Source organism: Passer domesticus, unplaced genomic scaffold, assembly GCF_036417665.1.
Source record: "Passer domesticus isolate bPasDom1 unplaced genomic scaffold, bPasDom1.hap1 HAP1_SCAFFOLD_60, whole genome shotgun sequence".
Lineage (NCBI taxonomy): Eukaryota > Metazoa > Chordata > Aves > Passeriformes > Passeridae > Passer > Passer domesticus.
Window position 1 is genome coordinate 225,784 of NW_026990165.1, and position 24,567 is coordinate 250,350.

At 50.6% G+C, this 24,567-nt stretch overlaps 3 long non-coding RNA genes across 3 annotated transcripts; 1 reads left to right on the top strand and 2 right to left on the bottom strand.

Moving 5' to 3' along the window:
* Nucleotides 1–1,526: 1,526 nt before the first annotated feature.
* On the bottom strand, nt 1,527–2,424 carry LOC135292954 (uncharacterized). The gene is made up of 3 exons (XR_010355100.1): nt 2,306–2,424; nt 2,006–2,195; nt 1,527–1,743 (listed from the first exon to the last, which is right to left on the bottom strand). It is a non-coding gene; the product is annotated as an uncharacterized LOC135292954 (long non-coding RNA).
* A 4,974-nt stretch (nt 2,425–7,398) lies between these two features.
* Nucleotides 7,399–8,296, bottom strand: LOC135292952 (uncharacterized). Its single transcript, XR_010355098.1, has 3 exons — nt 8,178–8,296; nt 7,878–8,067; nt 7,399–7,615 (listed from the first exon to the last, which is right to left on the bottom strand). It is a non-coding gene; the product is annotated as an uncharacterized LOC135292952 (long non-coding RNA).
* A 135-nt stretch (nt 8,297–8,431) lies between these two features.
* On the top strand, nt 8,432–10,891 carry LOC135292973 (uncharacterized). The gene is made up of 3 exons (XR_010355113.1): nt 8,432–8,566; nt 8,699–8,835; nt 8,965–10,891. It is a non-coding gene; the product is annotated as an uncharacterized LOC135292973 (long non-coding RNA).
* Nucleotides 10,892–24,567: the final 13,676 nt, after the last annotated feature.

Below are 24,567 nucleotides of genomic sequence, written 5' to 3' on the forward strand. Positions count from 1 at the left end.
CATTGCCTACTATAAATGCAGGAAGGGTGGTATGAGACCTTGTGTGCATGATATAGTGTGGGTGTTGTCTGTGGGACAGAAGAGAAATGAAAGGGGAAAGCAAATGCTCTAGTTGGGGTTAGAAATGTCTTTGAAAATGGAATTTTCGGCCCGCTGCACTAGGTCATAGACATGTGCCGAATCAGTGATCAAAGGAAGAGGTTCTTTGAAAGTGGAGAAGGTCCTAAGGACTGCAGTCAATTCAGCAATTTGGGCAGGGTGAGGATCCCCTGGCTTGGCTTTTGTCTCTTGAGCAATGCGGGCCCAGGGCAGTGCAGAGCAGGGTGGGAAGCAGAGCCCGGAGCCTTTGGAGGCTGCAAGCCTTAAACATCAGCCCCTGCAGCAGCCCAGATGCAGGTGCCACAGTTGCCAAGGCTGTCAAGGCCTTGAGAGCGGGCAGGTGGATTTTGCATCCCTGTGGGCTGATGGCGGCTCTGGAGCCAGGAGTGGCTGTGGCTGCAGCAGGAAGGGTGGCTGAAAGTTTCCTGCCTTGCTTTGGTGGCATGGCTGCAGGGGCCAGTGCAGTGAGAGCCCCCTCTGTGCTGGTGCCAGCTCAGCTCTTGGGGACGCGGCTGTGCCCCAGCCCAGGAGCAGCAGCAGTGGCCAGCGGCAGCAGTGGTGTCAGTGGAACCCCCTGTGCACAGGGAGCCCCAGCCGCGGGGTGGCCGTGGCAGCAGCCCCAGGGAGCTCCAGCCCCGGGATCCCGGAACAAGTGGAAATCCCAACTGTGCAAACGCTGCCTGTGCCTCTTGGGTTTTCTTTGGTTGAGGGGATTTCGAGGTATGTTAGAAGTCTCTTTTTCTCTAACTTAGCTGTCGAAGGAAGAGTTGAGAAGTATGTGCTTCACTCTCTTAAGGTTGATTTTTATATTTTGTCTAAAACATTTTTTTGCTGGCCTGCTGAGGTTTGTTCAGCAGGTCAGCTTAAGGTACTCTTTTTGCCTCTTGGGTTGGTGTTATCTTTTATATTAAAACCTGACTATACTATGTTTACAAGAATGTTTTAATAGCTATTACTTAAGTTAGATAGTGACTTTCTACTTGAAACCAATATGTGAATGGTAATATCGTCTTTCATATGGATGCTAGCGAGAAGAAAGAGGAAGGACTGGGTACACCCAAATTTTTCTATCTATGTAGATAATACCAAACTCTTTCGTACAAGGTTCAAAACCTCTGTCTACAGTGCTCTAAATGTTTTCCGTTCACTTTGTGATTACTATTACTAGACTATCTAAATTGTTGTGACTTTTAATTCTTGACATAAAGGTGGTAACATGCTTTATGGGTTAAATTCAAAGGCCCAGGGGTCTTTGGCTACATGCCAGGGTCTCTGAACCCCCTGCCAGGGATTTAAAGCCCCCTGGCTGGGGCTGGAATCATTTAGGATGGTCAGGGGGAGGTCCGGGCTTCTGACAGTGCCCAAAGGAATGAGAAAGAGAAGTGAAGTTTTATAAAGAATCATTATTTATTTGCTGAACATCGGCAAACACGAGGATTTACAGAACACATTTCATTACAACAATCCTCATAACAACAACAACAACAATCTACTGCACATATTTCCATGGGATCCTATGGAGTAACAATCTTCAAAACATATTTACAAAGAACTACTAACCTAAGAACATATTTACAAAAATATCCTAACTTTTCAAACATATATACACCGCCGTAATATCTACAGCCATCATCTGCATCAGTCCTGGAAGGAAGAAAGAAGCAAAGCTGGAGTCAGCTGCCAGCACTGGGCCCAGCTGGGCCCCAGGAGCTGGGACAGGGCTGGCAGGGCTGGTGTGGCCCCAGGCAAGTGCAGGGCAGGCCAGGGCTGGTGCTTGTGGCAGCACAATCCAGGCCCCCTGCGGGCAGCGTGTCCCTGAGCGGGGCCATCCAGCCCAGCCCCAGCCTGGCGCCAGGGCAGCCACTGTGTCTGTGGGCAGGGCATGGGGAGCATCTGCCTGTCTTACTTGTGGGGCTCCATCTTCATCCAAGGACCATGGGCTCCTCCTCATCCTTCTCATCCACTTCCATCGCCTCGATGTCATCCTCCTCATCAACTTCCATCTCCTCAACCTGGTCTTCCACGTCCACCTCCATCATCTCTTCCTCATTCAGCACCATGTCCACTTCCATCGCCACCACAGTGTCTCTGTTAGTCTGCAAGAGACAGCACAATCTCACAGTGGGGTTCCTGTCCCACACCATCCATTCCCACATGGCTGCAGACTGCTCAAGCAGGCTGCCTCCTCCCTGGAATGGCACAGTACCTCCACTGGCGCAGCAGTGCTCATCCTGCTGGGGTTGGTGCTCCAGAGCAGGCAGCAGGAAAAGGCCAGGCAGCAGCAGCAACAGCTGAGTGCTGACGGGCAGAGCGCAGAGCGAGCGCCAACTGAGCGCTGGCAGCAGGCAGAGTGTCTGCTGTGGTGGTTTCCAGGTGCTGGACGTTCCACCTGGAACGCTGTGGGAGCTGTGATGTCACAGAAGTTTCAGGGCCACTCCACACTGGGAGGTGGGCATGGTGGAATGATGAAATCCTTGAATGGTTTGGCCTGGAAGGGACCCTAAGGATCATCTGGTTCCAAGCTGAGCAGCCTCCCAGCACAGCAGGTTGCTGCGGCCCCTGTCCAAGCTGGCCTTGGATGTTGGCGGGCATGGGGTATGCACAGCCTCTCTGCGCTGGTCCCTGTGTCAGGGACAAGCACCCTGACAGGAAAGAACTTCTTGCCATCATGGAATGGATTCCAGCTCTTGCAGTTTCATCCCATTCCCCCTTGTTCTGTGACTTCAGTTGCTGACAAAGAGTCCTCTCCCACTTCCCTGTGGGTCAGGCTGTTCCTGCAGTGTCACACATGTGGCTGAAGCTGCAGCCAGGAGAGAGAGAAGCCAAGCTGGCAGAGAGAGGAAATGGGGAAAGTGACATGAGAGATGAGAGGAGAAGGAAAAAGTAGAGACATGCAAGGCATTGGGTTGGGTGGGCTGTGGCATTCATGCCTTTTATTAGAGGCCAGGTTCTCTGGTGCACTCAATGACTGTGTGATTGCGGCGTGTCCACAGTGAGCCCGTGTGAGCGAGCTGCACTCCCAGAGGCCGGAGCACACTTGCTTCAAGTGCTGATGAATGAGGCCAGAGATGGGTCTTTGTGTGGAACTCCAAACGCTGTGCATTGCCATGAAGAGGGTCCAGGGCCAGAGAGAAAATGAGGCTGGGGTCTGAGGGTTTCATTCGGGGGGGAGAAGGGGTGAAGCCAGGACCAGCAGGGGAGAAGAGAGAGGAGAACATTCTCTGGAGAGTAGATATAAGGAAAAAATGGCAGTTGAAGTGGGTGATAGCAACAAAACCTGCGGATTGCAAGAGGCTGCAAGTGGCCATGGGTGAGAGCCTTGCATTCAGAGGGGTTTCTCTGTTTCACCTTGGTCCCCTTTGCCCTAAGGTATTACAGTTGCAATGAGAGGCCCCTGGGCCTCCACAAGTGCCCCCTTTTTGTTTTCAAGAATGAAGGCTTCTGCCATGGACTTTTGCAAGCGTTGAGCAAAACTGGATAGAATAACCAAGACAATGAATACAAGAAACAAAGCCCACAAAACAGTCTTGACTAAATCACAGAATCACAGAAACATGAGTTTGGAAGAGACCCCTAAGATCATCAAGTCCAACCTATGCCCTAACATCTCAACTAGACTATAGCACCAAGTGGCATGTCCAGTCTTTTTTTAAACACATCCAGTGATGGTGATTCCACCACCTCCCTGGGAAGACAATTCCAGTGCTTTATTATTCTTTCAGTGAAAATTTTTTTCCTAATATCTAACCTATACCTTCCCTGACGTAGCTTGAGACTGTGTCCCCTTGTTCTGTCAGTTGCTGCCCGGTGGAAGAGACCGACCCCCACCTGTCTACAACCTCCCTTCAGGAAGTTGTAGAGAGCAATAAGGTCACCTCTAAGCCTCCTCTTCTCCAGGCTAAACAACCCCAGCTCCCTCAAATGTTCCTCGTAGGGCTTGTTTTCCAAGCCCCTCACCAGCCTCGTTGCTCTCCTCTGGACACGCTCAAGTATCTCAATATCCTTCCTAAATTGAGGGGCCCAGAACTGGACACAGTACTCAAGATGTGGCCTCACCAGTGCCGAGTACAGGGGGAGAATGACCTCCCTGCTCCTGCTGCTCACACAAGTCCTAATGCAGGCCAGGATGCCGTTGGCCTTCTTGGCCACCAAGGCACATTGCTGGCTCATATCCAATCGGCTGTCAACCAGCACCCCCAGGTCCCTTTCTGCCTGAACACTATCCAGCCACACCGTCCCCAGCCTGTAACGCTGTAGGGGATTTTTGTGGCCAAAATGCAGAACATGGCACTTAGACTTATTAGACTTCATATTGTTGGACGTAAAGATGAAAGCCAGCCTTTCATGCCCCAGTCTTTCAACAGTCCAGTGAGCCAGTCGTTGTTGCCTTTTGTCTGGATCTTATTGATTTGATCTGTGAGCAGCTGGCCGCTCTGGTATACTGAGTCCCTATGTGAGAAGAGGTTGACATGCGTGGCCATGGGCAAGAAATTGTGGCTTGGCTGTGGAACCACCCATGCGAAGGCATGCGGCATAGTTAGGAGCATCCAGCTTCCTGCTGCAGTGGCAAGAAAGGACAGCATCCTTTGACTTTAGCTAATTTACTAGTGGGTGGAGGCTTGGGGTGGCCTGAAAGTAAAGAGATAGGGAGATTGCAATGTGAAACTTAAATTCTGGTCCCACTAAACTTTCTCTTCTGTAAGGCAAGGGTTTGAAGTCAGCTTATTAGAAGAATCAAATATCAAGGCTAGAATACAGTTTTTCCAATTGTTAAGCGGGATATCGCAGTTAGTGGTGTCTGAGCTCTCTTGGTGTTGGTGTGTGTGGTCCACACTGCTTAGGAGATCTTCTTCTGTCCTTCTTCTTCTTTTGCAGGCTGCTGCTGTCTCTCTTAGGCTTTTGTTCTGTTTTTCTGAAGGTGGCCCTGGTGTTTGCCTGGCCATTGGCAGAAGAGTTTGATGTTTTTTGCTGGGATGCGTCTTGGGCCTGCTGCTGTAGAGACACAAGCATATCCTCCCTCCCAAGTAATGAATGGGAAAGGGCCCATAATTTGTTTGGATTCAGGGTCTTTGATCAACACAGGTGGCTTTTCTTTTTATTGGGCTGCCAATTAAATATAAAATGCCTGATGACTGGGGGAGTTGTTGAAAAAGTTGAGCACATCAAGGGCCTTGGCCTCCAATGGGAGATACTATGTGGACTCCCTGTCTCTGTTGATCAAGGATCCTTTGGATGGAAGAGTGGGCCCTCTGGACTATGGACTGTCCTGTGGCAGAGTGTGGTATGGCTGTGACATGTTTTGTAGCCCACTGGTCAGAAAACGGTTGGAATTAGTGGGAGGTATAAGCAGGACCATGATCAGTTTTAATTTCCTGTGGAACAGGGAAGGTGGAAAAGGCTAAAAAGTAACGTTTTATAGCATCTTTTGATTTTTCAGCAGCATGGGCAGGGGCAGAAACCGCAGCGTTGTCGGTGTGGATTGAGACGGGGATGTATTTTAGTCTCCCAAAAGGGGCTTGGTGTGTGATGTGAGATTGCCCGATCTGGAGAGTCTTTAGTCCTCTTGGATTGAGTGCAGCTCTGACAGAAGCAAAGGCACGTTGCTGACAATTTGGGCAGGTGGCTGCCATGAATCTTGCCTGATCTTGGGTAATTTTAAAGATGCTGAGCGGTGCAGGAATGTTTTGATGGTAGAAGTGGTGGCGGATCCTAGCCTGGTCAGAAAGATTCCGTAGGGAGGTTTGGAGAAGCATTGCTGAGGCATCTGCTCTAGCATTGCCTACTATAAATGCAGGAAGGGTGGTATGAGACCTTGTGTGCATGATATAGTGTGGGTGTTGTCTGTGGGACAGAAGAGAAATGAAAGGGGAAAGCAAATGCTCTAGTTGGGGTTAGAAATGTCTTTGAAAATGGAATTTTCGGCCCGCTGCACTAGGTCATAGACATGTGCCGAATCAGTGATCAAAGGAAGAGGTTCTTTGAAAGTGGAGAAGGTCCTAAGGACTGCAGTCAATTCAGCAATTTGGGCAGGGTGAGGATCCCCTGGCTTGGCTTTTGTCTCTTGAGCAATGCGGGCCCAGGGCAGTGCAGAGCAGGGTGGGAAGCAGAGCCCGGAGCCTTTGGAGGCTGCAAGCCTTAAACATCAGCCCCTGCAGCAGCCCAGATGCAGGTGCCACAGTTGCCAAGGCTGTCAAGGCCTTGAGAGCGGGCAGGTGGATTTTGCATCCCTGTGGGCTGATGGCGGCTCTGGAGCCAGGAGTGGCTGTGGCTGCAGCAGGAAGGGTGGCTGAAAGTTTCCTGCCTTGCTTTGGTGGCATGGCTGCAGGGGCCAGTGCAGTGAGAGCCCCCTCTGTGCTGGTGAGAGCTCAGCTCTTGGGGACGCGGCTGTGCCCCAGCCCAGGAGCAGCAGCAGTGGCCAGCGGCAGCAGTGGTGTCAGTGGGACCCCCTGTGCACAGGGACCCCCAGCTGCGGGGTGGCCGTGGCAGCAGCCCCAGGGAGCTCCAGCCCCGGGATCCCGGAACAAGTGGAAATCCCAACTGTGCAAACGCTGCCTGTGCCTCTTGGGTTTTCTTTGGTTGAGGGGATTTCGAGGTACGTTAGAAGTCTCTTTTTCTCTAACTTAGCTGTCGAAGGAAGAGTTGAGAAGTATGTGCTTCACTCTCTTAAGGTTGATTTTTATATTTTGTCTAAAACATTTTTTTGCTGGCCTGCTGAGGTTTGTTCAGCAGGTCAGCTTAAGGTACTCTTTTTGCCTCTTGGGTTGGTGTTATCTTTTATATTAAAACCTGACTATACTATGTTTACAAGAATGTTTTAATAGCTATTACTTAAGTTAGATAGTGACTTTCTACTTGAAACCAATATGTGAATGGTAATATCGTCTTTCATATGGATGCTAGCGAGAAGAAAGAGGAAGGACTGGGTACACCCAAATTTTTCTATCTATGTAGATAATACCAAACTCTTTCGTACAAGGTTCAAAACCTCTGTCTACAGTGCTCTAAATGTTTTCCGTTCACTTTGTGATTACTATTACTAGACTATCTAAATTGTTGTGACTTTTAATTCTTGACATAAAGGTGGTAACATGCTTTATGGGTTAAATTCAAAGGCCCAGGGGTCTTTGGCTACATGCCAGGGTCTCTGAACCCCCTGCCAGGGATTTAAAGCCCCCTGGCTGGGGCTGGAATCATTTAGGATGGTCAGGGGGAGGTCCGGGCTTCTGACAGTGCCCAAAGGAATGAGAAAGAGAAGTGAAGTTTTATAAAGAATCATTATTTATTTGCTGAACATCGGCAAACACGAGGATTTACAGAACACATTTCATTACAACAATCCTCATAACAACAACAACAACAATCTACTGCACATATTTCCATGGGATCCTATGGAGTAACAATCTTCAAAACATATTTACAAAGAACTACTAACCTAAGAACATATTTACAAAAATATCCTAACTTTTCAAACATATATACACCGCTGTAATATCTACAGCCATCATCTGCATCAGTCCTGGAAGGAAGAAAGAAGCAAAGCTGGAGTCAGCTGCCAGCACTGGGCCCAGCTGGGCCCCAGGAGCTGGGACAGGGCTGGCAGGGCTGGTGTGGCCCCAGGCAAGTGCAGGGCAGGCCAGGGCTGGTGCTTGTGGCAGCACAATCCAGGCCCCCTGCGGGCAGCGTGTCCCTGAGCGGGGCCATCCAGCCCAGCCCCAGCCTGGCGCCAGGGCAGCCACTGTGTCTGTGGGCAGGGCATGGGGAGCATCTGCCTGTCTTACTTGTGGGGCTCCATCTTCATCCAAGGACCATGGGCTCCTCCTCATCCTTCTCATCCACTTCCATCGCCTCGATGTCATCCTCCTCATCAACTTCCATCTCCTCAACCTGGTCTTCCACGTCCACCTCCATCATCTCTTCCTCATTCAGCACCATGTCCACTTCCATCGCCACCACAGTGTCTCTGTTAGTCTGCAAGAGACAGCACAATCTCACAGTGGGGTTCCTGTCCCACACCATCCATTCCCACATGGCTGCAGACTGCTCAAGCAGGCTGCCTCCTCCCTGGAATGGCACAGTACCTCCACTGGCGCAGCAGTGCTCATCCTGCTGGGGTTGGTGCTCCAGAGCAGGCAGCAGGAAAAGGCCAGGCAGCAGCAGCAACAGCTGAGTGCTGACGGGCAGAGCGCAGAGCGAGCGCCAACTGAGCGCTGGCAGCAGGCAGAGTGTCTGCTGTGGTGGTTTCCAGGTGCTGGACGTTCCACCTGGAACGCTGTGGGAGCTGTGATGTCACAGAAGTTTCAGGGCCACTCCACACTGGGAGGTGGGCATGGTGGAATGATGAAATCCTTGAATGGTTTGGCCTGGAAGGGACCCTAAGGATCATCTGGTTCCAAGCTGAGCAGCCTCCCAGCACAGCAGGTTGCTGCGGCCCCTGTCCAAGCTGGCCTTGGATGTTGGTGGGCATGGGGTAGGCACAGCCTCTCTGCGCTGGTCCCTGTGTCAGGGACAAGCACCCTGACAGGAAAGAACTTCTTGCCATCATGGAATGGATTCCAGCTCTTGCAGTTTCATCCCATTCCCCCTTGTTCTGTCACTTCAGTTGCTGACAAAGAGTCCTCTCCCACTTCCCTGTGGGTCAGGCTGTTCCTGCAGTGTCACACATGTGGCTGAAGCTGCAGCCAGGAGAGAGAGAAGCCAAGCTGCCAGAGAGAGGCAATGGGGAAAGTGACATGAGAGGTGAGAGAAGAAGGAAAAAGTAGAGACATGCAAGGCATTGGGTTGGGTGGGCTGTGGCATTCATGCCTTTTATTAGAGGCCAGGTTCTCTGGTGCACTCAATGACTGTGTGATTGCGGCGTGTCCACAGTGAGCCCGTGTGAGCGAGCTGCACTCCCAGAGGCCGGAGCACACTTGCTTCAAGTGCTGATGAATGAGGCCAGAGATGGGTCTTTGTGTGGAACTCCAAACGCTGTGCATTGCCACGAAGAGGGTCCAGGGCCAGAGAGAAAATGAGGCTGGGGTCTGAGGGTTTCATTCGGGGGGGAGAAGGGGTGAAGCCAGGACCAGCAGGGGAGAAGAGAGAGGAGAACATTCTCTGGAGAGTAGATATAAGGAAAAAATGGCAGTTGAAGTGGGTGATAGCAACAAAACCTGCGGATTGCAAGAGGCTGCAAGTGGCCATGGGTGAGAGCCTTGCATTCAGAGGGGTTTCTCTGTTTCACCTTGGTCCCCTTTGCCCTAAGGTATTACAGTTGCAATGAGAGGCCCCTGGGCCTCCACAACTGCCCCCTTTTTGTTTTCAAGAACGAAGGCTTCTGCCATGGACTTTTGCATGCGTTGAGCAAAAATGGATAGAATAACCAAGACAATGAATACCAGAAACAAAGCCCACAAAACAGTCTTGACTAAAGATGAAAGCCAGCCTTTCATGCCCCAGTCTTTCAAAGTCCAGTGAGCCAGTCGTTGTTGCTTTTTGTCTGGATCTTATTGATTTGATATGTGAGCAGCTGGCTGCTATGGTATACTGAGTCCCTATGTGAGAAGAGGTTGACATGCGTGGCCATGGGCAAGAAATTGTGGCTTGGCTGTGGAACCAGCCATCCGAAGGCATGCGGCATAGTTAGGAGCATCCAGCTTCCTGCTGCAGTGGCAAGAAAGGACAGCATCCTTTGACTTTAGCTAATTTAGTAGTGGGAGGAGGCTTGGGTGGCCTGAAAGTAAAGAGATAGGGAGATTGCAATGTGAAACTGAAATTCTGGTCCCACTAAACTTTCTCTTCTGTAAGGCAAGGGTTTGAAGTCAGCTTATTAGAAGAATCAAATATCAAGGCTAGAATACAGTTTTTCCAATTGTTAAGCAGTATATCGCAGTTAGTGGTGTCTGAGCTCTCTTGGTGTTGGTCTGTGTGGTCCACACTGCTTAGGAGATCTTCTTCTGTCCTTCTTCTTTTCCAGGCTGCTGCTGTCTCTCTTAGGCTTTTGTTCTGTTTTTCTGATGGTGTCCCTGGTGTTTGCCTGGCCATTGGCAGAAGGGTTTGATGTTTTTTGCTGGGATCCATCTTGGGCCTGCTGCTGTAGAGACACAAGCATATCCTCCCTCCCAAGTAATGAATGGGAAAGGGCCCATAATTTGTTTGGATTCAGGGTCTTTGATCAACACAGGTGGCTTTTCTTGTTATTGGGCTGCCAATTAAATATAAAATGCCTGATGACTGGGGGAGTTGTTGAAAAAGTTGAGCACATCAAGGGCCTTGGCCAGTCTCTCAATGGGAGATAATATGTGGACTCCCTGTCTCTGTTGATCAAGGATCCTTTGGATGGAAGAGTGGGCCCTCTGGACTATGGACTGTCCTGTGGCAGAGTGTGGTATGGCTGTGACATGTTTTGTAGCCCACTGGTCAGAAAATGGTTGGAATCAGTGGGAGGTATTAGCAGGACCATGATCAGTTTTAATTTCCTGTGGAACAGGGAAGGTGGAAAAGGCTAAAAAGTAACGTTTTATAGCATCTTTTTGTAGCAGGCACAAGGCCTGCAAGGCCTTGGAGATCAGAAGCCTGAGCTAGGAAATACCAAAGTCAGCATGACTAAGGTTTTAGAAGCCCCTCTCTTCCCCCTTTGGGACCCTGTTGTCTCCCTGTATATCCATAGGTCACTTTTCCCCTGACCCTTACTATTGGACAGTTTTCAATACCCCTGTAAGGTATAAAAACCCCTCACTCTGCCCGGTTCGGCAGAGGAGAGCTGTCACTGGACCCTTCGCGGAGACCCCAATAAAAGAACCCTGCGGAACCCACACAGCGCTGCTCCCTCTCTCTGCGTCTGCTGCGGCAATACCTAGGGCGACGGCCCCAGGCCCCAGGCAAGCTGAAAGAGCTGAAATCACTAAAGAGCTGACTGCAAATCACAGCTTGCCTGGGTTGCCTGAGCCCCCCCCGCTGGGCGATCCTGGACCCTCCGTGAGCTATCCTGGACAACCGGCCTCCCCGCTGGGCTTCTGCCCCTGGGGGCCATAGCTGGCGCACCGAACATAGCGGACGCCCGAACAGCGAGGGGCCCCTGGGCCAACATCTGAACCGCCGTGATATCCTGGCCGCGGAACTGAATGCCGGACCTGGCATTTCAGAGGAGCAGCATTTCTTCGTGAAATTGTCATTGCCTCCGCTCGCCAGAGATCCTGGAAGGAGAAGCTCTTCGTTTTAGAAGGACTCTTCTGGACAGGAGGTCAGCCGACCCGCGCCCCGACACCTGGGCACGCGAGTGTCCGTGGAGGCTGACGAGCAGACGACCCCCAGCAGAACTTTGACCCACAACAGGCTGAAAAGTGTAAGTTTAACACAGCCTCTCTTGCGCGCAAAAATATTTTTCCTTGGGTCCTTTTTTTTGGGTTTTTTTCTTTTTTTTTCTCTTTTTTCTGCTGGCGGGAACTGAAAAATGGGATCAAAGCTTAGTAAACGATCCCAGAACGAGAGAGATTTATATTCCCTAATCCTAGAAATCCTATCTTCTAACAACTTCTCCTTTTCTAAAGGTAACCTTTCAAAAACTAACCTGAAAAAATTTATAAAGTGGATTCTCTGCCACTTCCCAGATACTAATACACAGACTATTACCTTAGACTCCTTTTGGGATACAATTGGGACCACGATATGTAAGTTTCAAACTAACCAAGACTTTTCTGTAACCCAGTTTTTACCTATGTTTCACGCTATCACTAAAGCTGTAGAAAAAACTAACAAAAAGATAGTAACTTCAGAGCTAGCTTCTGTGGAACGAAGCGGAAAGTCCTTATCTCACTTAACAGAAGCGCCTATTTCAAATGCTAATGGAGGAGATAACACCCCCTCCACCCTGGATTCCAGCACTTCGCTGGGTCCTAGTGTCCTGCCATCTGCGCCGCAATCCCCCAACCCCAGGGCGCCCACGGCCCCTGCCCACCCCCTCTTCCCCCCCGCCTTCCCCTCGGGAGCCACACCCTGCGCGCCTCCTTGCTCTGCGTTATCTCCGAGAGCATCTGCGCCAGTTCCCGCCGGGACCGACCCAAACCCCACCCCTCCCCCTGCTCCCCCCGACCCTGCTGGGGCCCCCCCCACCCCCTTTGCCGTCCCTCCTGTCCCCGCCGCGCCCGCCCCCACTCCCTCCCCCGCCCTCGCCCCCCCCGCTACCATCGCGTCTTTCCCTGCCCCCGGCATCATCCCTGCTGCGGCACCGGACCAGCCCGCATGCGTACCCGCGCCCCCCCCGCCATCGCGCTTTCGCCTGCCGCCGGAATCGTGCCCGCTCGCGTATCCGCCCCTGACCCAAGCCATCCTGTATCCGCCGCACCCTCCCTCAGTCCCGCCGCCTCCTACATCCCGCACACCACCTGCCCCCATACCCTCGCTGCGCAACCCCATACCCACGCTCCGCAGCCCCCGGTCGGGACCCCCCAGACTTCCTTCAGTTCTGCCCCCCCTCCCCACGCCCCCCGGTCCTGTGCATGCTGTATCACGCATTGCACGGCCACCCCGGCCATGCGGCCTCCCTGTAGCCACGTCCTGCCATGTGCTGCCCTATACCCGGTCCAGCCACATACACCTCTGCCTAATGGTGCTCCAGCCAGCCATAACAAACATAAGGCACGACCTGCTAGCCCTCACTTGCCGTCATTTGATGACAGCAGTGACAGCGATTCTGATTTGGAAATAGAATATGTAGATCCTTGGGCAAAAATAAAAATGGAAGCCACACAGGCAGGAGACTGGCAATTAGCTCAGAGAATTACTGCCTTTCCAGTAGATTATAAGAAGGGAAAAAGAAGAGGTGCCACTACTAGAAAGACATGGGAACCTATTACAAATAAAGAACTTGTGCAATTAAGAAATACAGCCACAGAACATGGTAGAAGTTCACATATTTTTAGAAATTTCCTAGAAGCTAGGTTCTCAGCACATGTTCTGGTACCCCATGATATTAAAAATATTGCCCAGTGCCTCCTTTCTCCCGCCGAGTACATGCTTTGGGAAAGGCATTGGAAAAAGCAATTAAAAACATTATCAGATAACTATGCTGCAGATGCTGATAAGACAAATTTTACACTCGAACAGCTGGCTGGTGAAGGGGATTTGCAAAAACCCTCTGACCAAGCTGATACTTCACCTAAGGCAACATTACAAGACGTGGCTATAGCAGCAAAAACCTCCTTACTTCTCACCCCAGATGATTCTACCCCCACCCAATATTTTTCTACTATCAAACAAGGAATAGATGAAAGCTTTATCAAATTTGTGGATAGAATTAAGGATGCTCTGGAAAAACAGATAGAGAGCACAGAGGCAAGAAAAGAACTGTTGTGTAAACTTGCCATGAGTAATGTGAATGAAAAATGTAAAGCAATTCTGAGAGCCTTACCCTTAGACACAGAGCCTACCATAGAGCAAATGCTGGAAAGCTGCACACGCCACCTGTCCACTGAAGACACAGTGGCACAAGCAGTAACTAAGGGTGTTGCAGAAGGAGTTTCTAGTGCATATGCAGTAATAACTTCTAAAGACCAGGTCCGCTGCTACCACTGCGGAGATTTTGGACATTTTATAAAGGACTGTCCAGAGAGGTCACCTCCCAGGTACCCTCGCAATTTCTACCAAAGGCCCCAGAACCAGCAGTACTACCAGCCGCGTCCGGGAAACTTCCATCGGAGCGTGGTGGGGCCCCACGCAAGGACACCAAATCAAAGGCCATCCAGACCCAGTCACGCACCATCCCAGGAGATTCCAGACCACATGAGGACGACCCAACACATGGAGCGATACCAAAGGGAACGCGCCGTCAGCTGGTAACTGCACTGTCCATTGACTTTAAAAATGACAATGTTTATCGTGTTCCCACAGGTAAACGTGGGCCAAACAGAGGTCCTTCTAACATCCTAATTATAGGTGATTCTCTCCATAGCCCAAAGGAAATATTTGTTGTTCCAGAAGTACAAACAGTGCACCCGGGACAAGAAATCTTTGTCCAGGTGTACTGCACAGACTTACCATATTTTCTTCCAAAGGGTACCCCATTTGCACAAGCCTTTCTACTCCCTAAGAATCACAGGGAACAGCTTCCTCTCAACCCCACAGCAATGTGGATACAAGTTGTGGGACCGAGTAAGCCTGTCATCGAGTGCGGTCTTACCTGCAGAGGAGAGAAGTTCCACCTACCAGAGATGCTGGACACCGGTGCAGACGTGACCATCATCGCCCGCTCAGAATGGCCAGCACACTGGGAGCTACAACCTGTGGCAGGCATGATCACAGGGATCGGTGGAACTACAGTTTCCATGCGGAGCAAGAACAACATCCTCGTCGAAGTGCCTGAAGGCAAGCTGGCAACCATCCGCCCATTTGTGGTAAGAGCCCCCATCACCTTGTATGGACGGGACATTTTATGTCAGTGGGGAGCCTCCCTACGTATTCCCAGTCCGGATTTCTAATTGGGGCCACTGAGGAGCGCGCACTGCCAGACACTCCTCGTCTCACCTGGAAATGCCATGACCCAATCTGGATCGAGCAGTGGCCCCTCTCTAAAGTCAAACTGCGCGCACTACATGCCCTTTTGGATGAACAGCTCGCCAAAGGCCACATCATAGAGACCACCAGCCCTTGGAATTCTCCAGTCTTCGTACTACAAAAGCCTGGAACGGAGGACAGGTGGAGGCTCCTCCACAATCTTTGCAAAATCAACGAGGTCATCGAGGACATGGGTCCCCTCCAGCCTGGCCTGCCCTCACCATCGATGCTGCCTAGAGACTGGACACTTGCTATCATTGACATTAAAGACTGTTTGTTCAGCATCCCGCTGCATCCCCAGGACGCTCCACGGTTTGCCTTCTCCGTTCCCTCTCTTAACAGAGAGGCTCCACTCAAAAGATATCATTGGCGTTTTCTTCCTCAAGGACTCAAGTGCAGTCCCAGTATATGCCAGTGGTATGTTGCTCACATCCTGTCTCCTGTTCGGAACCTATTCCCGGATGCGATCATCCATCACTATATGGACGATATCCTGGTCTGTGCACCAGAAAAAACGTACTTGGACAAAGCGGTTAAAAGGACTATTGAAACCATAGAAAAGGCAGGATTCGAGATCCGTGAGGACAAAATACAGTACACCAATCCATGGACTTACCTTGGACTCCAGATCCGGGAACGGACCATCGTACCCCAGCAGCTCGCCATCCGAGACGACCCAAAAACCCTGAGAGACTTACACAGTCTGTGTGGATCCATCAACTGGGTACGTCCACTGCTAGGAATTACAACAGAGGACCTCGCTCCACTGTTCAGCCTTCTCCGGGGCAAGGAGAATCTGGACTCTCCATGCACTCTAACACCAGAGGCCCGAGATGCCATCACCAAGGTCCAGGAAGCCCTGTCTTCACGCAAAGCCCATCGCTTCGAGCCCAGCCTGCCTTTCCAGTTCGTCATTCTGGGAAAAGCACCTAGGTTCCATGGACTGATTTTTCAATGGGACACTCAACTTCGAGACCCTCTACTAATCCTGGAGTGGATCTTTACAAATAACCAACCCACAAAAACAATTACCACCTTCCAAGAAATTCTGGCACATTTAATAAAAAAGGCTAGAACTCGCCTCCGTTCCCTTGCAGGGTGTGAGTTCACATGCATATATTTGCCAATGACCACTGGGGACCTGGAACATTTGCTCCAGACCAATGAGAGTCTCCAGTATGCCTTAGATAGATATACAGGCCAAATTTCAGTACATATCCCAAAACATAAGCTTTTTAATCGTGATGTGACATTTCATCTGACCCCAAAATTAGTCCAAAGTAGGACACCTCTCAAAGCTCTAACCATCTTTACAGATGGCTCAGGGTCATCCCACAAGTCGGTAATGACATGGAGGGACCCTAAGACCCAAAATTGGGAATCTGACATAAAAATAGTGGAGGGATCTCCACAGATTGCGGAGTTAGCAGCTGTTGTAAGAGCCTTTGAGAAATTCAAAGACGAACCTTTTAATCTGGTCACAGATTCAGCTTATGTTGCTGGCATAGCTATGAAAGCAGAACATGCTCTTCTCAAAGAGGTTTCCAATCCAAAGTTATATCAATTGATTTCCACATTAACACGCTCAATTTCCCACAGAAAGCAACCTTACTATATAATGCATGTGAGGTCACACACTGACCTCCCAGGTTTCATTGCAGAAGGGAACAGGAAAGCAGACACCTTAGCCATGGCAATAGAGACTGCTAATGTCCCTAACATCTTTGCCCAGGCAAAGTTGTCACACTCATTTTTTCATCAAAATGTGCCTGCCCTTATCAGAATGTTCAAGCTTTCAAAAGATCAGGCAAAAGCTATTGTTGCCACATGCCCGAACTGTCAAAACTACCAGATACCATCTGTGGGGACGGGAGTCAATCCCCGAGGTTTAAACAGCTGCCAGCTGTGGCAGACAGATGTAACCCACTTTGCACCCTTTGGAAGGTCAAAGTACGTGCATGTATCGGTTGATACGTTCTCAGGAGCAGTATTTGCATCAACACATACAGGAGAAACTGCGCAGCACACCATAAAACATTTTCTCCTCGCATTTGCAACCCTGGGAGTACCAAAGGAGATCAAAACAGACAATGGACCTGCCTATACCTCTCGTAAGTTAAAAGAGTTCTTCAGTGAGTGGGGAATACAACACAAGACAGGTATACCTGCAAACCCCACAGGACAATCCATCGTGGAAAGGACACATCAAACTCTCAAAAGAGTCCTCAATCAGCAACAGAGAGGAACAAAAATCACCTCTCCAGTTGAAAGACTCTGCAAGGCTCTCTATGTCATCAACTTCCTGAACTGTACAACATCAGAGCCTGATCCACCAATACTTCGCCACTTTGCAAATACCACCCAAGCAAAGCTCACAGAGAAACCACCTGTGCTGGTGAAGGATCCAGAAACACATAAAGTCTCTGGACCTTTCGAACTCATCACGTGGGGAAGAGGATATGCGTGTGTTCTGCTACCATCTGGTCCAAGATGGTACCCAGGGAAAAACATAAAACCATACCTAGGCACTGCAAATACCACTTCCACAAGCAGTGACAAGAATCCTCCTGAGTCAAACACAAGACCTCCTCAAAACCAGACCAGCTCGGCCTGGAGACGAAGACGTCGCCAAACATCCACAAGTGGAGGAGACGACTGTCCCATCACACAGCAGCAGACAAACCAGACAGCTGAACAACATTCTGAGGCATCAAGCCCTAGGCCAGGCACAGCCTGAAAACAAACTGTTCTCTGAATTAGATGTTATTACCCTTTTTTACCCAAAAAACCCTATTGTCCCTTTTATCTACCCTTACCAAAAGCCTCTAACCTTTTACCCACTCCCCCACCCTTAGTACCATAGAAAAAAAAAAAAAAAAACCAGTAAAAAACTAAAAATAAAGGGGGGAGGTGGAAGGAACAGAGGAAAGGAACAAGAAAGGAACCCTAACCCTCCCCTCCTACCATAAAAATAACAAGTTTTGCTTATATTCCCTATCAGAAGCCCCATTCCCGCCCAAAGATGAAAAATATCTCCGTTGGCGGTGTCCTCACTGCTGCCTGGATGTTCCTCACCGTGCCATGTGCCGTCGGTTGGATCGGCCCACAGCCGAGCCATAATGTCTGGGTAACCTTAGCAAGAACATTAAAACAGGATAACATGTGCTTATCCATGGGGAGCGTTGATAACCCACTTTCCACATGTCTAGTAGGAATTCCTTTCGTAGCCGATGACTGGCCCGCCTATAATTCAGAGCTTCTCCACACCACAGGTAAGAGACCCCACCAGGTAGAAACTTGGGACGAGTGGACAAAAATACTGCCCAATGCTCTTGAGGAACCTCAAGAATTGGATCTATTGGGGTCCTCTAAGGCCACCTTCTGTGTCAAATTTTACTTTAGACGTCCAAAGAATAATTTGCCTGAAATTGACCTGAACAAAAACACATACTGAAAAGACATATCACCAATTAACAAAGCCTACAACCCTCACGATTGGTGTAATTACACTGCTCGTGTGATCTCTGTGCCCTCTCTCCATCCCAAAGTTCTACCCAAGGGAACATTTCTCATCTGTGGTGACAGAGTATGGGCTGGGATCCCCTCCCGACTCCAGGGAGGTCCCTGTACCCTAGGAAAACTTTCTACCCTTACTCCAAATATCACCTTGTTGCACGATTGGAAAAAAGAGAGCGAATTAAAACACCACAAAAGGTCCTACACAGCATTTGATGAAAATTGCGATCCCAAATTATACGATTGGAACAAACCTAAAAAGATAGCGGTCTCTATATTCCTACCATGGGTAGCTGCAGCTAAGGCCCTGGGTGACATAAATCACCTTGGGTGCTGGCTCAGTAAGCAAGCTAACGCTACTTCTGCTGCCCTGAGTGATCTCTTGAAGGAAGAAGAAACCACAAGACACGCCTCACTCCAAAATCGAGCAGCGATTGACTTCCTGCTGCTTGCCCACGGACATGGCTGTGAGGACTTCGAAGGGATGTGCTGCTTCAATCTCTCTTCACGCTCGGAATCCATCCACGCCAACATCCAGAAACTGAAGGGACTTGTGAAGGACTTAAAAGTAGAACAGACCCCAGACTGGGTCAATGACCTCTTCGGTCAATGGGGATTAACGGGATGGGTTGCATCTTTGGTTAAGGGAATGTTGTGGATTTTTCTTGTAATTGTCATAGTGTTACATATGTTCTCATGCCTTCTCCACTGTTTTAAAAGAACCATAGGGAACGCCTTTTTTCTAAATACAGAAAGTGGAGTTGTAGCAGGCACAAGGCCTGCAAGGCCTTGGAGATCAGAAGCCTGAGCTAGGAAATACCAAAGTCAGCATGACTAAGGTTTTAGAAGCCCCTCTCTTCCGCCTTTGGGACCCTGTTATCTCCCTGTATATCCATAGGTCACTTTTCCCCTGACCCTTACTATTGGACAGTTTTCAATTCCCCTGTAAGGTATAAAAACCCCTCACTCTGCCCGGTTCGGGAGAGGAGAGCTGTCACTGGACCCTTCGCGGAGATTCCAATAAAAGAACCCTGCGGAACCCACACAGCGCTGCTCCCTCTCTCTCTGCGTCTGCTGCGGCGATACCTAGGGCGACGGCCCCAGGCAAGCTGAAAGAGCTGAAATCACTAAAGAGCTGACTGCAAATCACTATAGCTTGCCTGGGTTGCCTGAGCCGCCCCTGCTGGGCAATCCTGGACCCTCCGTGAGCTATCCTGGACAACCGGCCTCCCCGCTGGGCTTCTGCCCCTGGGGGCCATATCTTTTGATTTCACACCAGCATGGGTAGGGGCAGAAACCGCAGCGTTGTCGGTGTGGATTGAGACGGGGATGTATTTTAGTCTCCCAAAAGGGGCTTGGTGTGTGATGTGAGATTGCCCGATCTGGAGAGTCTTTAGTCCTCTTGGATTGAGTGCAGCTCTGACAGAAGCAAAGGCACGTTGCTGACAATTTGGGCAGGTGGCTGCCATGAATCTTGCCTGATCTTGGGTAATTTTAAAGATGCTGAGCGGTGCAGGAATGTTTTGATGGTAGAAGTGGTGGCGGATCCTAGCCTGGTCAGAAAGATTCCGTAGGGAGGTTTGGAGAAGCATTGCTGAGGCATCTGCTCTAGCATTGCCTACTATAAATGCAGGAAGGGTGGTATGAGACCTTGTGTGCATGATATAGTGTGGGTGTTGTCTGTGGGACAGAAGAGAAATGAAAGGGGAAAGCAAATGCTCTAGTTGGGGTTAGAAATGTCTTTGAAAATGGAATTTTCGGCCTGCTGCACTAGGTCATAGACATCTGCCGAATCAGTGATCAAATGAAGAGGTTCTCTGAAAGTGGAGAAGGTCCTAAGGACTGCAGTCAATTTAGCAGTTTGGGCAGGGTGAGGATCCCCTGGCTTGGCTTTTGTCTCTTGAGCAATGCGGAGCCAGGGCAGTGCAGAGCAGGGTGGGAAGCAGAGCCCGGAGCCTTTGGAGGCTGCAAGCCTTAAACATCAGCCCCTGCAGCAGCCCAGATGCAGGTGCCACAGTTGCCAAGGCTGTCAAGGCCTTGAGAGCGGGCAGGTGGATTTTGCATCCCTGTGGGCTGATGGCGGCTCTGGAGCCAGGAGTGGCTGTGGCTGCAGCAGGAAGGGTGGCTGAGAGTTTCCTGCCTTGCTTTGGTGGCATGGCTGCAGGGGCCAGTGCAGTGAGAGCCCCCTCTGTGCTGGTGACAGCTCAGCTCTTGGGGACGCGGCTGTGCCCCAGCCCAGGAGCAGCAGCAGTGGCCAGCGGCAGCAGTGGTGTCAGTGGGACCCCCTGTGCACAGGGACCCCCAGCCGCGAGGTGGCCGTGGCAGCAGCCCCAGGGAGCTCCAGCCCCGGGATCCCGGAACAAGTGGAAATCCCAACTGTGCAAACACTGCCCGTGCCCAAAGGAATGACAAAGTGAAGTGAGGTTTTAAAAAAAAATCAGTATTTATTTGCCAAAGGTCGGCAAACACGAGGATTTACAGAACACCTTCCATTACAACAATCCTTATAACAACAACAATAACAATCTACAGGATTTATTTACATGGGATCCTATGGACTAACAGTCTTTGAAACATATTTACAGAGAACTTCTAACCGCAGAACATATTTACAGAATTCTTCTACCGTTTCAAACATATTTACAGAGGCGTCACATCGGTGGCCATCATCGGCATCAGTCCTGGAAGGAAGGAAGCAGCAAAGCTGGATTCTGCTGCTAGCACTAAAACCAGCTGTGCTAACAGCAGGGCCCCAGGACCTGGGAGAGGGCTGGCAGGGCTGGTGTGGCCCCAGGCAAGTGCAGGGCAGGCCAAGGCTGGTGCTTGTGGCAGCACAATCCAGGCCCCCTGCGGGCAGCGTGTCCCTGAGCGGGGCCATCCAGCCCAGCCCCAGCCTGGCGTCAGGGCAGCCACTGTGTCTGTGGGCAGGGCATGGGGAGCATCCACGCTGAGCCTGCCCTGGCCCAGCCTGAGGCTGTTCCCTCTGCTCCTGTGCCTGTTCCTGGGAGCACAGCCCGAACCCCGGCTGTCCCTCCTGTCAGGAAGTTGTGCAGAGGCAGAAGGGCCCCCTGAGCTTCGTTTTCTCCAGGCTGAGCCCCTTTGCAGCTGCCTCAGCCCCTCCTGGGGCTCCAGCCAGGATAGAATCCTGGTGCTGTACAAAGAGCAGTGTACAGACCTGCCATAGGTGCCTTTGTCAGCACATTTTAAACTTTCCTGGCTACAGAAAGGCTCTGCAGCAAGAAGACGAGTCAAGTCAGCAGGGACAGTGCCAATGTCCTTTGGCAATGCGTGCGGCCCGGCCCGGCCCCGCGCTCGGTGCCGCGGTTGCCTGGTAACCGTGCCCGGGCCCTCAGCGTCTGTGCCGGCGCCGCGGCCTCAGCGCCAGAGCTCGGCCCTGGCTGCTCGTTCGCAGCCTCGGCGCCTTTAGGCGGCTGCACTCGGCCATTGCCACGGCAGTTGTTGGCACAGCATTGGTTTCTGTCAGCCACTGCTGTCAATTGGCAGAGAATTGGTCTCTGTGAGCGACTCCGGAACTCACAAAGCATTGGTCTTTTTGCGAGGGACTCCGGAACTCGCAGAACATTGGTTTGTGCCAGGGACTCTGGAACTCGCAAAGCATTGGTCTTTGCGAGGGAGTCCTGAATTTCGTTTGAAGATAAAGATTGACTCAAGTTGTACTTTCTGGTTTTGTCCCATCTGTGCTCTGAAAGAGAATGCCACAGGGAGATACAGGATGGTGGCATGTACAGCTGAGGGGATGAACAATAGATGGTCTACTGATGGTGCTTTTTGCTCACTGAACAAATGCAACATTTCCTAAGTACACTAGTCTATAGAGTTTTTCCTGTAGTATTTATTTAAACTACTTATAGGTGAGTGAGTTCTGTTCAAATTTCAGTGGGTTATTATGATCTGGTTATTAAAATTATTAAGGAGGTGCCCCTGAATTAAGGTGCAAAATGAGACCATCTGCCAAAGTGGATAGTCTGGATTTTATGTAACAGTAAATGTGAGGAAGAGAGAGGGAGAAAGAAATAGAAAAAGGAGGGGGGGACGGAGGTTGATGGGAAGGGGGCATGAAAGAGAGTGACAGAGACAGATTTAGTAGAAAAGATCACCATTCCATGGATCCCATCCCATCCCATTCAATCCTCTTCTGGTCTTCTTTGTGGTGAGGTTTCGCAAAATGTAAGACTCCAATGGATGAATGCAGGCAAGGTGGGACAGCCCAGGTACCTCCCTGGGGAAGGGCAAGTTGGGCTCTGTCTTTTGCTACTTTCAAATAATATAAATTGCTAGCACCAGTATATCCTTTGAGTCTGCCACGAATTGGGCTGTGGATTTTCGGATCTGTTGTGTTACTTTGCATGCCATGCAGTCATCTGGTGCAAGGCCTCAGAAATGGCTCTGGGGGCACTTTGGGGTCTTTGATGGGCTATGACACCCCCTGAGCTGCCCCTGATGGGAATGTCCCCTGGATGTGGCCTTCTGGGGGTGGGGGGTTGTAGAGCTGAGCCAGTTTGTGGGAGGGAGGATGGGTGTCCACTGCCCCTTACCAGCGGTTGTGCCACAGACCCAAAATTTCCTCCTGCCCCTCTGTTGATGGGAGGTGTGTGTGCAAACCTGGCCTCAGCAGAGGAGTCTGTGGCTGTGACTTGCCCAGCCTGAAGGCAGACAGAGCTGATTTTCAGGACAGCTGCTGGCTGTGGCTTTGGTGTGGATCTATTTTTCTCCCTTGGCCTTGTTCACTTCTCCCGAGACCTGAGCTAATGGGGCAATAGTGTCACCTTTATCTTGCCTCAAGTTCCCATGTGGGCCTTAACTCCCAGTCCCAAGTTCAAGTCAGGAGGCATTTTCAGGGAAGGGTGGGCTTGGGTGCTCTCAGCTTCTTTGTACAGTTTTGTCACAATTGGAAAAAAGTCCTTTGTAGCAATATTTAAGCCATGAGCCATAACATTGCAGTCTCTCCCAAGTCCAGTGAGGAGCAGCTGAGAGAGCAGGGGTTGTTTAGCCTAAAGTAGAGGAGGTCCACTCAAGCTGGTTTTAAGTAATATTTAAGCTACAGCTTTGTCTCTTCTAAGTATTATTAATGTTCAGCTTTTTAGCTCCAGATTTCAGCAAGATCCATTTTTGAATTGCACAAGGGAGCCATCTAGTCCAAATAAAGTCCAACTAGAGGCCTAACAATACTAGCTACTTATGCCAAGCAAGCACTTAGCTACTTTCAAATGATATAAAATGTTTAGCAGCAGTGTATGCCTTGAGTCTGCCACGAATTGGGTTCTGGATTTTCAGAGTTCCATTGTTGCTCCTTCCAGTTTTGTTGAGGCCTTGTTGCTCCTCTGTGACATCCTCCCTTCAGAATGGCTTCTGGATTCCCAAAAAAGACACCGACACCTCGTCTTTTGCTGAGGGAAAGACTGCAGCCTAACACTGTGAGTAGCCAGTGGGGCTGTGCTCAGGCTGGCAAGTGCCCTGGTGTCCCTGGTGTCCCTGCCCCTGTTGTCCAGCAGCGCTGGGAAGCTGCAGAGCCCCTGCCCAGCTCTTTGTGCCGTGCTGCTGTTGGTGGGGGCTGTCCTGGTGCAGTAGGGAACACTGTGTGATGTTTCAGGGACAGCCCAGCGCCTTGCCTGGCTGTGCCATGGGAGCCAAGTGAAAGCAATGTGCAGCTGAAGCCCTCAGCATGTGCTTCTGTGCCTGCCCTTTGCCACAGGAATTCCTTCTGTCAGGCTGGGCACTGCCCTGTGCTGCTGTGACCAACCTGCCCTTGGGCACCTGGGCATGTGGGGGGAGAGCTCAAACTCTGCCCAAAGCCTTGAGAGCCACGGCTGCTCCCAGCCAGAAGAGCTCCCAAAGCAGCTGTTCTCTCTGAGCTCCTGGGTGGGCACAGCTCCAGCCCTGCAGGCAGCACTGCAGTCAGGGCCACAAAGGTCCCTTGATGTCTGGAGCTCACTGGGCTGAAGATGCCCCAGTGCTGAGGCTCTGGCAAGGAGATCCCTGTGTTTTCTTCTCTGGAGGGCTCTGTCAGCCCAGACAGAGAAAACAAATGCTCATTTAACAGAGAGAGGAAAAACTTGGACACATTCCTGTGCACCTCCCTCTTGGTACAGCTTTTCTTTCTTGCTTCTCTTGGACTCAGCCAGCAGTGGTGTCTCCTGGCTGTGAGTTGTGAGTGTTGTGCAGGGATGGAGTTGGGGCAGTTCTGAGAGCTCCTTCCCACTCTCTGAAAAGGTCACTGCCTCAATGCAGTGAAACGTAAGAGGAAACAAATGGCCAAAGAGCAGAAATCCCCAAACATGTCACATCAGATCACAAAGAGTCTAATGGGACACAGCCATGTGGTTGGAGTGTGTGTATTGCACTCTGTATTATTAATTGATTGGTACTAAGTATTTCAGCAAGTAACTTCCAGGGCTTCCAGAACTG